The sequence below is a fragment of the Etheostoma spectabile genome, chromosome 12 (genome assembly GCF_008692095.1).
Source record: "Etheostoma spectabile isolate EspeVRDwgs_2016 chromosome 12, UIUC_Espe_1.0, whole genome shotgun sequence".
Lineage (NCBI taxonomy): Eukaryota > Metazoa > Chordata > Actinopteri > Perciformes > Percidae > Etheostoma > Etheostoma spectabile.
The window spans coordinates 28115002-28131971 of NC_045744.1; the positions used below are offsets into that span (position 1 = coordinate 28115002).

The 16970-nt window shown below is 44.8% G+C and overlaps 1 long non-coding RNA gene and 1 pseudogene across 1 annotated transcript in view; one reads left to right on the forward strand and one right to left on the reverse strand.

Moving 5' to 3' along the window:
- Window positions 1–4158: 4158 nt before the first annotated feature.
- Window positions 4159–12732, forward strand: LOC116699387 (ATP-sensitive inward rectifier potassium channel 10-like; annotated as a pseudogene).
- A 703-nt stretch (window positions 12733–13435) lies between these two features.
- Window positions 13436–16970, reverse strand: part of LOC116699317 (uncharacterized) — a 5035-nt gene continuing 1500 nt past the window's right edge. Inside the window, exons 2-3 of the long non-coding RNA XR_004334409.1 lie at window positions 15132–15135; window positions 13436–13544 (exon numbers count right to left, since the gene is read on the reverse strand). This is a non-coding gene — a long non-coding RNA (uncharacterized LOC116699317). The remainder of the gene's footprint in view (window positions 13545–15131; window positions 15136–16970) is intronic.

Genomic DNA, 16970 nt, shown 5'->3' on the forward strand with positions numbered 1-16970 from the left:
TTTAAGACCTACCCGATCTGAATTGAAGACCAATGATAATGCTTGTTTAAGGCCTTATTTTAGTAAACGTATGTAAGAACTTAAGACTTTGTTTAAGGACCCCGCGGCCCCCTGTTTATACATAATGGAGTGTCATTGACTGTAATTTTTAGGTTCATTGACATGGTGAACAGACTTACCGCCTGTGTGTGCTCTCAAGCAGTGGGTGTTTCTGTTCGGTGAGCGTTTCCCCCTCCGTACCAGCCTGGTCCTGGGTCCTCTCGTCAAATGAGCGCACGAACAACTTCAAGTTGGAAATCGTGTGTAAACATTACCTTGGGTTTACAACACACACACACACACACCAAGCCGCACATCGGAATCTGCGCTCCAGGGACGCGCGCGCGTGCGACCCAGGCCACGTATCTTCCAGCACCTTCATCATGCCACAGAGTCTTGTTTTGATTCTGACGAAGCCCCCACAAAGATTGCCTCACCTCAACATCTGACCACCTTCAATCACCCTGTTGGACGGACACCTTTAACCCTCTCAGGGAGCGAACCATCCATTGTGACCAGGAGGTGGGGGACTGCAGGAGTGGAGTGGTGGTGTGAGGGGTGAGCATTTAGGTTGGGCCTAGGGCAATGTTTTTTTACAACTTTTCATAATTCAGATTAAAGACACTTGTGGTTCCAGCACTATAGTCAGAACGCCAAGGGCCGGTAAAACACCTTTGAGCATCAGAACCCGAACGAAAGAGGGGCAATGCAATGCCCAGCTAAAGTCACTCATGGGCCTCTTAGCACGCAGTATGAGGCCCGCGCTGTAAAAAGGTAGGAAAAGCTCCTCTACTGAGATTGGATCAAACACGACAAACCACTTGGGCTTTTCATGAACAGCTGGTTTAAAATCGGTCCATCCAGTCAGGTACTCATGCGAGCGCTCTGATACGGACGGGGGAAAGCCAAGGCGAGCCTGTTCTTGGGCAGAGGCAGAGGGGGGGGCGGGGGGGGGCCTTGCGTGCGGCCTCCGGATGCATTTTTTTCATCACGAGTGGTGCGTCTTGTGGCTATGCGTTCAAGAAGTCTTCCGAGAACGTTTGAAGCGTATGGGTTACTTTATATCCTGGCAGACACGAAAACACTGTAGTACGGGACAGTGTTAGAGGTGGGTTCATGTGGTCCCCATGCCTTCCACCTGTTCATGGGGGTATGCGAGCGGTCACACCTTCTCTGGCTCAAGCATGCAACTTGGCTGAGGGCTTTGATAGCCGGGTACGGGAGGCCTTCCTCTTCTTCATGATATTTCTGAACTAACTGATCCACTTTCTTTGACTGGCGGCCCCAGACCACACACACACACACACACACACACAACCCCACCCACACACACACACCCTACCCCACACAAATCATCAGTCTTTGCGGCGTGGGTCTGCTGAGCTACGTTAAACAGTTAACTGTTATGATTTGACGCTAGAATTCGAAGCGGTTGAATAACTGGATGACAACTCAGGTCGGGGGCGTGAACGATTCATCGCTGCCTGTATAAGGGTAACTTACGTAACTTAGTTGTCAAATACCGTACACCGGAGATCTTAATAATCTAAAAAATAACAGCGAGCACCTATCTCCCGTGTTGTAACGTTAACGTTCCAGGTGAGAAAGTGCCTTGGTGTGCTACCCACGGGCCCGGTAAGATGGGGTTCTGAATGTAATCATAGTAAACGCGCCTTCTTAAAAGACTGGGAATAAACCCCTGTACGTACAGAACGAACGGATGGACTTATATTCGGGGATTTAAATCATACATACTCCTGCTTCGCCAGATGAGCTCGGCTAAATCTTGGGAGACTCGCCTGTCGCGGGAGATGATGTCACATCCCCTTGACGCCTGGCACAGGGGGGCGGGGCCTACAGGTGCCCACAATGCCTCGCGGCAGCCCAACGCACCACTCCTGGCTCTAGGCCTACTGCTGGCCAAGATTGCAAAGAAATCCGCTTCTGTAATCAGTAAAAGTCGCCTAGGGGGGGCAGAGTAGAGTTGTGTGTGTTAAAAAAATACTCTGTAAAAGTAAGTAGGCGCTAGCTGGATTAAGCGTGGGTGGGCTTTGACTCAAGTAAAAGTAAGCGGAAAGTACAAGTGCTTGGAAATTTCTTCAAGTATAAAAGTAAACGTACCTTGGCCAATGATACATCATATTGTACAACTGCAAGCTGAGAAACTTCAGTGGGCCATGGAAAAAAGCTCTCGTTATGTCCTCCGGACAGCTAGTCCCTTATTTCTTTCGGCGCACAATTTTTGACTCACCGTGTGGCGCGCACACCCTCTCGGCGCGGTGGAGGCGCGTTTCTCGCGCTTTTTCTCTACGTGCAGGCTTCACAGTAGCGCGGGGGCAACCTGATAACAACCTTTTCTACAAAACGAGGGCAATTTTGTACATGTAAGGATTAGAAAGTACAGATTATTGGGCGTTGTTAAAAGTAAGAATTACAGTAAAAATGGGCCACAACAATAAATAGTAAAGTAAAAACTTTTGAAAAAAATCTACTTAAGAGAGCAACAAAGTATTGGTAGGCTACTAGATGGGGTCTTTACTTCCCATCGTCGGTACGGGGGCGGGACTCACTCACTGCTGCTCACTCTACTGCTGGGACTCCACTGCTTTACGTCTAGCGGCTGGACTCACTTGCTGACTGCACTGCTGGACGCCACTGCTGAGCTCTACTGTGGCTTTAGGCTGCTCTCTGATGGGACTCCTATGCTGGCCTGGGACTAGCGGTGGGCGGGACTCTACTGCGGACTCTACGCTGGCGGGCGGGGGGGGGGGGAGCGGTGAGCGTGTGCTACTGACTCTGCTGGACTCCACTGCTGGACTCTACTGGCTGACGTGTGAGCTCTGCTGTGGCTAGCTGACTACTGCTGGACGTCCCTCTGGTTACTCTACTCTGGACGTCTACTGCTGTGACGACTAAAAAAAAAAAACTGTTGAACTCCACTGAACTGGGGTAGGCCTCTACTGCTGGGGGTCTCCACTGCTGGACTCGTACTACTGCTGGACTCGACTGGGGCATTGGGCCTGCTACTGCTGGACTCTACTGGCTGGACTCTACTGTCTGACTGACTAGGGCGTGGTTGGACGTGACTACTTGCTGGACACTACGATGGACTCTACTGCTGGACTCTACTGCTGGACTACTATTGCTGGACTGACTACTCCGGACTGACTACTGCTGGACTAGCCGTAGGCGCTAGACGACTACTGCCTGGACTGATACTGCTGGACTGCTACTGCTGGATCTAGTGCTGGGGGGTACTGACGACTGCGACTCTAGCTGATGATGACTGACTACTAAAGATGACTCCACTGGCTGGACTCTCGGTGGGTGGCTGACTGACTACTGCTGGACTCTACTGCGGCCATACTACTGCTGGACTTTGTACTGCGTTGTCGTGTCTACTGCTGGACTCTACTACTGGACTGACTACTTTTGACTCGAACTGCTGGACTTACTACCGGGTTGAGGGGCTGACTTCTGCTGGACTCCACTGCTGGACTCTATTGCTGGACTCTACTGCGGAGCGTGAACTGAGCGTGGGTGGCTGGTGCGGCTCTACTGCGGGACTCTACTGTCGGTCTCTACGCGTGGGACTGACTACTGCTGGACTTACTGTCCTACTGGCTGGACTGACTACTGCGGTACTGACTCTCACATGCTGTGACGCTACGGCTGGGACTGACTACTGGCGGACTCTACTGCGTGGACTCTACGGCTGTGACTCTGCTGGACTCTGAGGTACTGGATGACACTACTACTACTGCTGGGGGGGGAGTTGGACTCCTACTGCTGACTCACTGCTGGACGGGCCTGTGGATGGACTGACTACTGCGTGTACTCTACTGCGGACTCTACTGCTGGGAACTCTACTGTGCGTGGGACTCTACTGCTGGACTGACTACTGCTGTACTCTAACTGCTGGACGGACGTACTGCTGACTCGTCACGGCTGGAGTCTGCTGCTGGACCTACTGCTGTCTCTACTGCTGGACTCACTGCGTGGACTCGACTGCTGTACTCTAACTTCCTACTGCTGGCGCCACTATCTGGGCTCCACTGCTGGACTCGTGGGCGCTGCTGGACTCTACTACTGCTGACTCACTGCTGGAGGGTGGCGGCCATGCTGACTCTACTGCTGGACTCTAACTGGCTGGAGCTCCACGCTGGACTCTCTGTGGTGGGCCGGGCAGGACCACAGGGGAACTAAGCCCTGTAGCTACTCTGGCTCATTCACCCTGAAGTGGGTTGCGCGAGAGCGAATGTGCACTGTCACTGGATGATACGAACTAATATGGGTAAAAACATGTCCATTAATCAATTGCTGGAGTGTGGACTGTGCGCTCTTATCCTAAAGTGTCCTTCAGTACCGCCACTATGATTTGACACTAGGGAGTCGCGATTAAATGGAATGTTTAGCCTATTAAGGAATAATTTAGAGTGGAAAATCTTTCAGTGAAGTAATGCAAGTTTAAATGGTACACAAGAGGGGGGAAGAAACACCCCCACGAGCTTTTGATGATTGATGTGACGGGGGGCCCTCCTGCGTGCTGTTTCGCTGGTCGCCTGGCTGGGGGGGGCTGGGGCTGCCTGCAGGTCCCCCCGCGAGTGGAACGTGGAAAAGCAGCACACGGAAGCGCAGGCTGCTGCAGAAGTGTTCACGACCGCATCTTTGCTCCTTCCCGCTCAGCCTCCCCCCCCCGGCCGAAAGCCGTCCGGCTGTCATGTGTGGGGGGGAGGGGGAGGGAGGGGGAGGGGGGGGGGGGGGAGGGGGGGGGGGGGGGGGGGGGGGGGGGCGCGGGGGGGGGGGGGGGGGGGGGGGGGGGGGGGGGGGGGGGGGGGGGGGCGGGGGGGGGGAGGGGGGGGGTGGGGGGGGGGGGGGGGGGGGGGGGGGGAGGGTGGGGGGGAAGGGGGGGGAGGGGGGGGGTACATGTGTGTAGATACAGTAACGTGTCTTGTCTGTCTGTGCGTCACAGGGGTGGAGATCATCTGACATGTCCCTGAACCAGAGCCACACATCCCACAGTTGTAACATCAACTCAACCAATCAACAGATTTATATAGCACTTGTACAGCAACCAACAGTTGTCTCAAAGTGCTTACATAACCAAGAATGAACAAAACACACCATAATAAACTGAGCATAGAAAACAGTTAAAACAGATAAAATTGCCTATAAATCATCAGAAGAAGATTGTCTTACACCACTACTGCGTATAAAAAGCATTCGAATAATAGTTTGATTTAAAGTGAACACCTCCGTAGAGTGCAAATGTCTGGTGGGATCTTGTTCCAGAGTTTGGGCAGCAACAGAAAGGCCCGATCGCCCCACTGCTTGCTGTACCGTCGACCTCTGGACTTCGAATAGTCCCAAATCGGAAGTCCGCAACAACGATTTTTGCCCACCAAGTTATAAAGCTCGGACAAATACTCCGGGGCAAGATAGGCTGAAAACCAATGCATTAACCTTTAAAAACGCACCGGAAGCCAGTGTAAGGGTAAAAGAACGGGAGTTTATGTTGTCGCTCTTGAGAAGTATTGGTCAGAAAGCGGCCAGAGCATTTTGACAATGCGACGTGAGATGGATTTTTGATTTCAACTCAACATAAAGACGTTGCATATCTAGAATGTGATTGATAAAGCATTAAAAACACATATTTCACTTAATTTACTAATATACAGACAACAATACCAATGGTTTTTTTTTGGAAAAAGCTCCAGAATCAATACTGCGAGCTGGAAGGTTTTTGTTGTGGTTGACACTTTTTATCAAAGTAGCCTACGTCCTGTACACCCAAGCCTACAAGTGCTGTGGTTACAAAAAACTAAACGGTAAGATAGCTCAGTTATTAAGGAATAATGCAATGATGCAAGTGGTGTTCATGCTAAAAGGCTCACAGAAACAAATAGTAACACTGATGTTTCCATGGTCACCATCTTGGCTTAGCATGTTGCAAGCTAACATTTCCTAAATAGCAGTAAACACAAGTCCAGCTGGCGTCTCATGACATTATTCTGCAGGTATGTGGTCATAAACTTCAATCTGGACACATTAACTTCATCCTGAAGATGGTGCTACAGGAAAAGTGAGAGGATCTCTGATGTCATTAAGATTTAGCATCTAGGGACCATTATTGTCTGTACAAAATGTCATTGTATTCTTCTTTGAGAAATATTTTTGACATTCAAACGTAGGGCCTAACCTTTTCACTTGATTAAAAACATCTTGATCATATCATTCAGGTCTCACACAGTATTTTTTTTCACTCACCTCTACTCTCGTTGGTCGTTTTGGTTTCATTTTTCGCGTGGTTTTCGAACGTGGTTCACAGTCAACGACGTGGTAATAATTCGAGAAAAACACTGACAGGAAACGGCATGGCTCTTGATTATGGCTGTCACGAATCCCCAGCAGTTGTCTTTCTTTCCTTTTCATTTTATTGTTGAATAAATTCTCTCAGCCTCCAACCTACTTAAACAAATTCCTAGAATACTGACAATACCTTAAAAAGAGAGACATAAGTCTTGTCATTAGCTTTGTATTCTAAAGTGCTTTGCTTCATATTTGTGTGGGCCAGCAGCAATAGCATGAGATGTTGAAAATTAGGAAATGCCTTTTCCGCCTGTCAGCTGTCAGCCACTCTCTAGGTGTGCAACTTCCTTCTTATGACAAGAATATCGCTTGTAGCAAGTTACTGCTTGCTTTATGTCTTTTAATCTTAATCACGGAAACCCTTTAATCTTTCAAGGGACTCAGTTACTTTAAATTTAGCAGCTTAGAGTCTGAAGCAAACGCACAGTGTGAGTGCCTGAGTCCACTAATAAGACCGTTCACACACTCCCGCGGTATAATTTAGTTTTTGTGTGTGTGCGTGTGTGTGTGACCTCAGTGAACTCCCACTACATTTTCACCAAATTTCAACTGAAAATTAGCCAATAATTTCAAAACACTTGTGTGAGTGTGCTCCTTTAAGTTTTGTTTAGATTTGTTTCGCAGATTAAACTGGTGGTTTCTCGCTTTATGATTCAAGGAACAGTTTGATGTTAACTTGTTAGCTCGTTGTTTTTCACAGTTTTATTTCGGTAGTAGTCGATGTTTCTAGCCTTCCTGCACGCCACAGACAGTCACTTTAGTCTTAATTGGATCATAAGTCTGTTGAACCTGTATATTCTGTAAGATATTTAAGAAATTATCCCAAATCACCCCAAACTAATCTATATTGACAACGTTCGTCATCTCTGCAGGGTAAATCCGGCAGCTAGCTGGACTATCTGTCCATCTGAGTTTTCGTTGAACTAAAACAACCTTGTGACGTACACATGTCCCACAAAACAAGTTATTCCCTAGACTATTTGCAGAGGCCCATTGCTCCGTCCCGGCTCTAGTGCTCCAAGACAGAGTTAATTTAGAAATGCCAATATGCCCAAGCATTGTTCTCCCATCCCAGAATGCTGTGTGGACTAGCCAGACCCTCCTCTGCAGCACCCTGGAAAAGGTCGGCAATGCACGACTAACCCACAATAATCCCATACAAGCCCATGAACCCACAGAAAACAAGTTAATCGAGAAATTATTTAACTCCTCATCTTTTTTATTCACAGATGACATCTGCCCACCTCGTCCTCCGTAGCTCTCCCCTCAGAAGGTGTGCCACTCCCAACACAGACCGATGTTTGAAAGCCTTACTGGTGGGTGCTTATCTGTCGTGGGGAGGGACTCTGAGGAAGAGGGGCGTGGTCCTGTCACAAGATGGGCGTAGCAGTGCGCATCGAGCACCGTCACGGCCGGAAGCTCTGTACATGCGGGACCTCTGACAACATTTCGGGACATGCAGTGGCGCTACAAGTGGTTCCTGTTCACGGCCACGTGTGTCGGGGACTGGTTCCTGTTCGGGGTGCTGTGGTTATCTGATGGCCCTGGTGCACGGAGACCTGCTTGGTGAGAGTGTGCAAATCTTTTGCAGCTTAACAAAATTCTTTTCACTGCCATACGGTCTAAACCACGTTCTTGTGGTTCACCATAAAATTTCTACAGTATGTCAATACCTCAACAAGAACCTGGAACATCCTGCAAGGGTGAGAAAAAAATAGGCGGAATAGACCCTTTAACTGAGTAGACCAGGGGCCATTTAAAAAAAGTTGATGACATACAGTACTATACATTCCATTCACCATTCAGTATGGAGCACTCTATGAATCGTGACAGTTGCAGGTGTAGTTTCACTGTTCAGTCAAATCGGATTAAACCACACCCACAGTGCTTGAACACAAAGGGCATGGACAAAGTACAATGAACAGCTTCAGCACGTTCACACTAAAGAAAAAAAAAGTGGACACAAAAAGGTTTCCTTCCCCAAAAAATCCCCCACAAGTCATTTGTTCAAGCAGTATTGTTAGGTTTATAAGGTGGCAGACTTTGGTGCCTAGTAGTTGATGATGAAAGCAAGTAGAACGTAAAGTGATGGGTTCTTTAGTATAAGGGTAAGGAGGGCTGGTCGGGTGGTGAGCTTAGTTAGAATATGACTACTAGGGTGGGTGGCGTGTGGTGTAGAGCACAAACTCAAGGCCTGCGGCAGGCAGATCAACTTTGATCCGCCGCACATCAATTTAGTACAACAATACACTTACACCCACCTAGTTTTGTAGCTTTTCAATGTATTTGTCTATTTTCTGACACCTTTGTTGCTTTTTCGAATGTTTTTGCCCCTTTTTTTTCCAATGTTTTAATCAGCTTTTCAACGTTTTTTTCTCGATGACCAAGTTACTTTGTTGGGGTTTTATGTCGAGGAAACTGAATAAAGTTAAAGAGCTGACTTTTCGATGAAACAAAAGCATGTAATGACTGTCCCTAGATTTAATTCTTATTTCCAGTGTGGCCCTTAGTGAAACTCAGTTTTGACACCTTTTAGAGTGTCATAGCGCATGCAGTGGGCAGGTGTCACTGGAAACAGTGAGAACTGCAGTTTCAAAGCAACCACCTCTTTTATATGTCCTTTTGATTCCATCTGTCTTTTATAATCTAATTTGGTAAATGTTTCATCAATTTACATACATGAAGTACTTTGTAACTTAATTTAATTATGGTGTTGTCATTAAGTTTACGCTGTAAGATTTGAATACCCTTCATCATCATGTACACAGATGAGCCTTCTTCTAGCGGAGTTTAAAAGATGTAATGTAGATGTTAGTGTTTGTTGTAATCCTGAACAGCATTTTGAGCTTTAACCTTGAAAAATGAAACTTTTTGAGGGTGGGAAATGATTTCACATCATCAGTTAGACACCTGTCTCCCACACTTCCTCTTTGGTCACTTATGTTTCCAATGCGAGTGGGGAAATAAAAGTTTTAGAAAGCACAGTCTAATGTGGCATATCAAGGGATGTTTTTGTGGCTGACACATATTCTGCCTTGAAAATGTTTCCAGCATAGGTAAAGAAGAGAAAAAACAAAAATCACACAACTGGTGTGTAATGCCAAAATAAAGCATGATACACACCTTGGATGAGCCTTTGTTTCTTTTTCACACGTGTTCCTCCAGAGTTCACCCCCCGTCAACCACACGCCCTGTGTGATGCAGATGCAGACCCTGACAGGGGCTTCCTCTCTCCTGGAGACCCAGACCACCATTGGTTATGGTTTCCGTTGCATCACTGAGGAGTTGTCCGCAGCCATCATCCTCCTAATCGTCCAGCTCGCCATCACCATGCTGATGGAGATCTTCATCACTGGTACCTTCCGGCCAAGGAGTAGCCAATGCATAACACATCCAGCTGCAGATGTGAGCAGCAATACTTCTTTAAACATAGAACCAGAGGCAGTTTGCGTGGCCATACAAATGTGTGGTCTTGCGACAAGTGAAGATAATGACCTCTTCTGAAGAGCCATCAGTTTTTAATCCTCCATGTCCTCCATGGCTACCATGGTCGCTACAAGCAACCGTGTGGAGGAGGGGGGGTGGGCGGCTGTCCTGCAAGGCCTTTCATGGTGATGCGCCAAAAGTTTTTTTTGTCATCACTTAGAATTCTCATGGGTAGACAGAAACACCACTATAGCCCCTCCACACATTCAGTATTTCATTACTTTGTGGTAATGTCTGGTTCTACCATGGGAAAGAGAAAATGCCTTGGTTCTTGTTTCAAGCCATTCTAGTGTAAGCTGCAGGAGACTCAGCTCAATTGTGCCATTTCTCATTGACATTCAATAGCAAGTTGCTTGACTCGGATGGGCTACAGCTGCCAATGTGAGCCTGGCTATCAGTATCCTTTACCCAGCGCAAACTAGATAAGCTTGTGAATAGGAATTATCAGGCAACATGAGATCGACTGACCACTGTTGTAACTGGCCAGATTTCTCTCTTATTTCTTCAGTGGGTTAGAGGTGACGAGGAGGTAGCAGTTCATTTTCACAATCACCATAACACCAACACAATAGACCTAACATATTCATAAATGCAAGTGAAAACGTTTTGTGGCTCGAGCGCCCTTTAAAGAGCCCCTATTATGTCTTTTCAGTGTCAGATTGAACTCTTGGGTCTACTAGAAAGGTTCACTGCTTTGATGTTCAAAAAAGGAAACAGCCCGTGCTGCAGCTCTCTCTGCCTGAAACACTCTGTCTGAGCGTTTTTTGGCTCGCCTTCTGTTGAGTGGTCAACCAAATTCAGACTATACTTATAACACACTAAAAGACAGAAAAAATCCCAAACTGCAAATGTGCAAGGCTCTTCCACGAGTCTTTTGTTATCTCAGACTGAAACCAAACTGAGTGACTTTCTCTGCTCAGGTTGCTCGGCCAAAGAAGCGAGGTGAGACGGTGAAGGTTTAGCCACACGCAGTGGTTCGACCCACGAAGGCGGCCCTGCCTGATGATCAGGGGGGCCAAACATGAGCAAGAGTCTCCTGCTCGGCTGTCAGGTAACTAAGTGTGTAGAGATAGAGAATATCTATGCATATACAGATGTCAACCATTTTTCAAACTCTACAAGTTTGTGTAGATGTTGTGTGATTACCAATTCTCGAAATTAAAGTTTAAAACACTTTTTGCATTTGTTCCCCCCCAGGTGAGTGGAAAACTGCTCCAGACATCTCCTGACCAAGAAGGGAGACGGTTCTGCGACCAGAGAACGTTCCTTCCAAGTGACACATCTAGCGACAGCCCTTCCTCATCCTGCCCCTCACCTTCTACACCTCAATCGATGACAACAGCCCCCTGCGAGCCTGGGCAGCAGGGTAAGACGAGGAGAACTGCTGGGTGTTGCAAGTAGAAGGGTTTTATCTTTGCAATCTTTTCACTTACGCTGAGTAACAAACTTTATGGGGTGTAGAATACATTAGAAAACTCTTTAAAACGAGATACACAAGTCATACAAAGCTCTGCAGTACTTTTCTGGCATCATCACATGGCAACAAGGAGGATTTTAGTGCAAATAAAGAACCAGAATCAGTGTGGATGCTTGCTGTGGTACGTACTGATTCCTGCAAGATTTTTAGTAATAAAATCTGATGAGAGTTTTTCTGATAAATCATGTGACAAGATTGCAAAGTACACATCTCCATACATGTCCTCTTTTACTAGTTGGTGAGCTGAAATCCGATGGTGTAACCACTTGCTTGACATGGTTTTTATTTTCGTTGAGTCTTTCTGCAACTGAGAGGTATATTTCATTCCTATTACTGAAATTATTGTGGGTAAGTATAGTGAGGGTTGGTTTTTCCTTCCAACTTCAGTTCCTTACTTCTCCTGCACTCTACGTACTTTTCTCCCTCAATACTGACTTTCCTTTTCTTGTTTCCTTACTGGTCTGCCTTTTGTTTTCTTCACTGTTTATTATATCTGCACAAAAGTTAGCAGACTCTTGTTCCTCTCCTTTATAGGGCTTGTCATATTTCTTGGGTGCATGTACCCCCCAAAACAGTACTTGGCAGGAATTAATATGGCCTGTATGGCCTGTGCACACATGTGCATCATTTACGCATCACACAGTACAAAACAAATGGGGAACTGCTTATGACAACATCCTCTGTAGCTCTCCTGGGGGTCACAAACATAACAGTGTACCTTATTAGGGTTTTCTCTACCATCATTTTTTTTCCGATTAATAATTGAAACATGTAGTTGCATCCTAAGGGACTTCTTAATCATAAGTCTTTAAACTTTTGGAGTGTTATTTATTTATCTGCTCAAGCTTTTCCAACATTTCAGACACAAATACGGTTTACTCTTATTTCCGCTCTCCATTTTCCTTTAATCTCTCTGCTCATGTTCACACCCCTCTGTAAGTGCCATCTCCACTTATCTCATGTCCCTCTCCCAGGTGGAGGTGACAACCAAGAGTTGGCAGACTTCGAGCTGCTGGTCATCATGAGCGACAGTGAGCCGACCTCGGCCACCTGCAGGTTCGCACCTCATACCTGCCGGATGAGATCTCTTGGGTTATGAGTTCCCCTGTAGTCTCCCTTTCCCCATCGGGGGAAATACATAGCGGACTTTGCCTTCTTTGATAAAGTGCCAAACCAAGACCACGCCCATCTTCAAAAAAACTCCGAGCCCCCATCATGAGTACCAGAGCAACGGGGGTGCTGTGCTGAGGGGTCGATCCAGAGAAGATCCGTTGGAGCAGAGTAAGGGAGAGAGGGGAGGAGCGTGGCCGTGTCAAGAGACACTCTTCAGTGTTCGCATCAGCAATGTGATGAACAGTTGAAAGGTTAGAGACAGGGAGCGCGAGCAGGAGACAGCAGGAGACAGCAGGAGACATCATCAAAACTACTCTGGAGACTGTCTCTTTGACTGTTTTAACTTTTGGTATATCTATGCCCTAGTAGCACCAGACGATGCAGAAAGCAAATATGGACTATGACATGGCCTACTGTATGGTTTGCCATTGTTATCATTTCCTGGTATACTCAATGTTTTACACTGTTTGACTGTGTTCAGTGGACGCGCATACTGAAGCTGTGTTTGCATTTGAGGAAGTGCACAAGCACCTAACACTGTTAGGTGAGGGTATGGTACTCAATCCCTGTAAGGTAGTAATTGTAGTATCCATACTAAGTAAGTTGAAACTTCTCTCTGGTCAATATATGCAGATTTGATCCTTTTGTACCAGATCTATAAAAAAATTAGTATGTGTATTGTTTTCTCACAGCCAACCACCACAAGCATTCTTTAATGTATAGCAGCATGTGATTTGCCCGCTCCTGCAGCGGCTATGGAAGGTTGTGTGACACACAACTGAGATACTTGATACAAGTAGAAGAAAAAAAGCTATCAAGGGAAGTCTATTGGTATCGTATCACTTTAAGGAAGTGGTATGTAATGTTTTTATGTAGCCATCCGCACAAATCTATGATATCCTTTTCTAACTAGAAAAAACAATCTGGTTGTTTAATGCAAAGAAATACACAAAAAGATTCAAAACTCAAGTAAACGAGCAGAGGAGACAGTGGAAACCCAGTTGTCTATTTTGGGTCCTCCCACGCTTACTGAATTTAATCACAAAGAGAAAAAATTGGACTGGGACTGTAAGGTTTGTGTGTTAAGGGACAGGACAGGGTAAAACCTTCTTAGACTTCTCTAAAAATGTGTGGTTAATAACACAGTGTAATGTTTAGACATTTAGAAGTCATATGATGTTGAGTTTTAATCTCGGTTGCTTTCATTACTGTAAAAACACAATGAGTATGCAATGCCAGTTTCTCAGTTCTTTCTAGTATTTAAAAACTCCTACACCACTCATTAGAAACCCCCCGATACTGTCATTTTACATTTCCTGTTGTAAAAAATGGAAGTTCTGAAAACATAAACACCATACATGTATGTATTGTAGATGAAAATGCAGTGTAATATGTATCTAAAGCACTTTCTTTTAAACTAATGTAGCATTAGAAGTGGAAAGTAGGCAAACTTCAGATGAATATTCTGTGTCATGGTGCTCTGTGCTGAATCTCTCGATGGTGTAAGCATTTCCTGTACAACTGTTACTGCTGTTTTACAGAAAGTTAGCACTTTAAGGAAGTACATGATGTGCGTCTAGCACCGTAGGAAGATTAGCTTAGGAAGATATATTTTAATAACACTAAAAGCACTTACACAATGAAATGTAATTAAAGCAGTTAGAATAGACTTTAAAACAGATCTTTCTTCCTACAAAACTAATTGCAGTTTCTTTCTCTCCGTGGCTTTAAGGAAACTGATTGATTGATATAAATGCATCATGCTTCTTGATCATACATGCTATGCCCATGAGTTATTGGGTTTCAAATGTTACTGTAAACATCAAAGAACTCTCCTTCTGTGTAAAGGGAGCCTTCGCATGTCCATGGTGTTTTTGAGTACTAACATTGTTAATACCAACAACATTTTATCCCACCCCTTTTATTTCCGTCTAGAGGACAGGAACATGGGAGGACCAGAGGTGATTGCTGGAGAATGGAAATGGTGGAAATGATTATATGTGTGTGGTGAACTGTGACATGAGGAAGTAAGTATGCAAATGATGAATATGAATATGGTGAAATGGAACTTCTGGTATTTGTAACATTTTCTGAATTAACATTAAGCTCTGGAATGTTAATAGATTTAAAGTGCAGATGGAGAGATGAATTAGACAATTCTTTCCAAAATATGTGGTTTATAAAGATGATTAGAATTAGGCCATTTGTTTTCATATCTTGTACAGGCAGCAGTGCAGGATGTAGAGTAGGAGTATCTTACATCGATGGGAGCCATGGCACAAGCCACACCTACAGTGCAGTAACACTATATTTCATTTGGTATTTGCTCAAAAATAGTTGAAATTTCTCTTGTAGAAACAGTTCCAGTTGAAAAACTTCCCATGTTTATTTGCCCAAAACATTGCTAAAAAGATACATGCTGAGCTCAGGTCATAATAGCCTTACCACTTCCATCGGCCATTTTGCAAAATGGCGCTCGTCATCCTACTCTGTGCCGTGTCTCTGCTGCATTATGTGAAGCACAAGTATGAATGTTATTTTATTTCCTGTGGTTGATCAACTTAGTTTTAGCTTTTCAAAGTCAAGTTCTTAAAGTGCTGTAGCACTACTTCAGTAGTAAGAAGTTAGTAAGAAATGTAACTTTTACAGAACTCATTTTAACATTATTTTGTATTGAGAAATGTTACCAATCTATGGTAGATTTCTCTCATATGCTCAATTATTTCAAAAGTAATCCAATGACATGTAAAACTAAGACTTTTGTATATTTATTCAGATATACAGTTATATCAGTTATTACTCCATTCTTTACACAGGTCCCAAAACGATTGTGTTTTCTCTACTGATTAAGAGAAAGTACATTTAACTAAATGTGTTTATTCTTGTACAAGGCCCTAATCTCTATGCTGAGACAGAATGATAATTCAAAGAGCCGGAAAGCTTTTAAAACATTGTGGAAAAGTAAAAAGGTTTTAATTTAATTATACCAAGGAAAAACCAAAAGTTGCCATGGTCGACGGGAAGACAACACAAGAGTTCTAGTTTTTTACCTTGTCCTTTTTTCTCCTCTATACGCACATATTGTGTCCCAGATGTGTACAGAGGAGAAAGACTGACTATTAGACAGGTAAGTGGCGACCACATGAGGTTGGTACAGAGTGGGAGAGGTTAAGGTGCAATGCATCTTGAAAGCGGACAATGTTTTCAACATTTGGTAATGCATCTCAAACCACTCAGAGGGTTTGTATTTGAAAGTTCCACTGATGTTATCTACTGTAAAGTTGAATATTTTTCAAAATGTAAAGCAGAATTTAAAAAAAAGAATAGACAGACTTAACCTGTGTTACTAATGTGGAAATGAGGAGAAAAACAAGGACAAGGTGAAAAATAAAGAGGCCAAGAGGGAAAGACTTTTTTTCTTGTTAAAATAAAAATCCAGACTTTGAGTAACATCTTGGTCTCAGGTGGGCTTAGTTTAGCCAAGTCTTCAATCTGATGAGGCAACGAGTCCAGAGACATGGCTGATACAAGGCATCTTAGAGACCATGTTAACGCTGAAGTCATTCATAATTTTAAAATATAAGAAAAAAATATAGTAGTAACCCTGTAACTTAGTATTGACCAAAGAACACTACACGTGTTTGGATTGTGTGTCTACTGTTTTTCAGAGCCCAGAGATGAGACTCCTTTTTTTTGAAGAAGGGAAGGACGTGTTTCTGAATGTCACAATAGCTAATGTAATGAATACAGATTTAGTTTTCTGGAGATTCAATAAAACTGTTATTTAGTACGATTTGATGCTGCGCAAAACCAACAAATCTTTAGTGGTTACTCGGGAAGGATTGAGGTCCTTGAGAAATACTAGTAAAATTGAAGAATCTAACAAGAGCAGACAGTGAATTACTGCCGAGTGCTGTCTGGGACCACAGAAACAAATAACTGGCCACAAGATCACGTCCAAGGTGAGTTTATTAACAATGTGACACTGATGAGAGGTTCCTGCTGCCATGTTTCTAAAACCTCTCCACCTGCCTGCTCCCCCCTCAGATCCAGTGTCTCCAGTTATTCTGTCAGTGACTCTGTGTCCAGGCAGCTCAGTTGGTGTAACCTGACAGTGAGCTGCAGAGCACAGGACTCTCACATTAACAGCACCTTTAGATGTGACACCCACACCTGCAGTCAGGAGGGAGGCGAGAGACCACAGGTCACACCCTCTGCTTCTGCTCTCCATGTCTACCTGTCCAATGACTCCATCATCTGTAACCATAGCAACCAGGTCAGCTGGACAAAGGACATGAAAACAATTAAAACTCTCTGCCAACATGATGGTAAGACTGAGAGACAAACCACAAACAGCTGATAATAATGTACAGTGTGGTTAGACTTGTTTAAGGTTTTGTACGAGTATCAAATTATATGTCCAAGTTAATATGTTTTGATTTCTACCATGGTATGATGCATTGATTAGGTTTGCTAGGTTTAACCC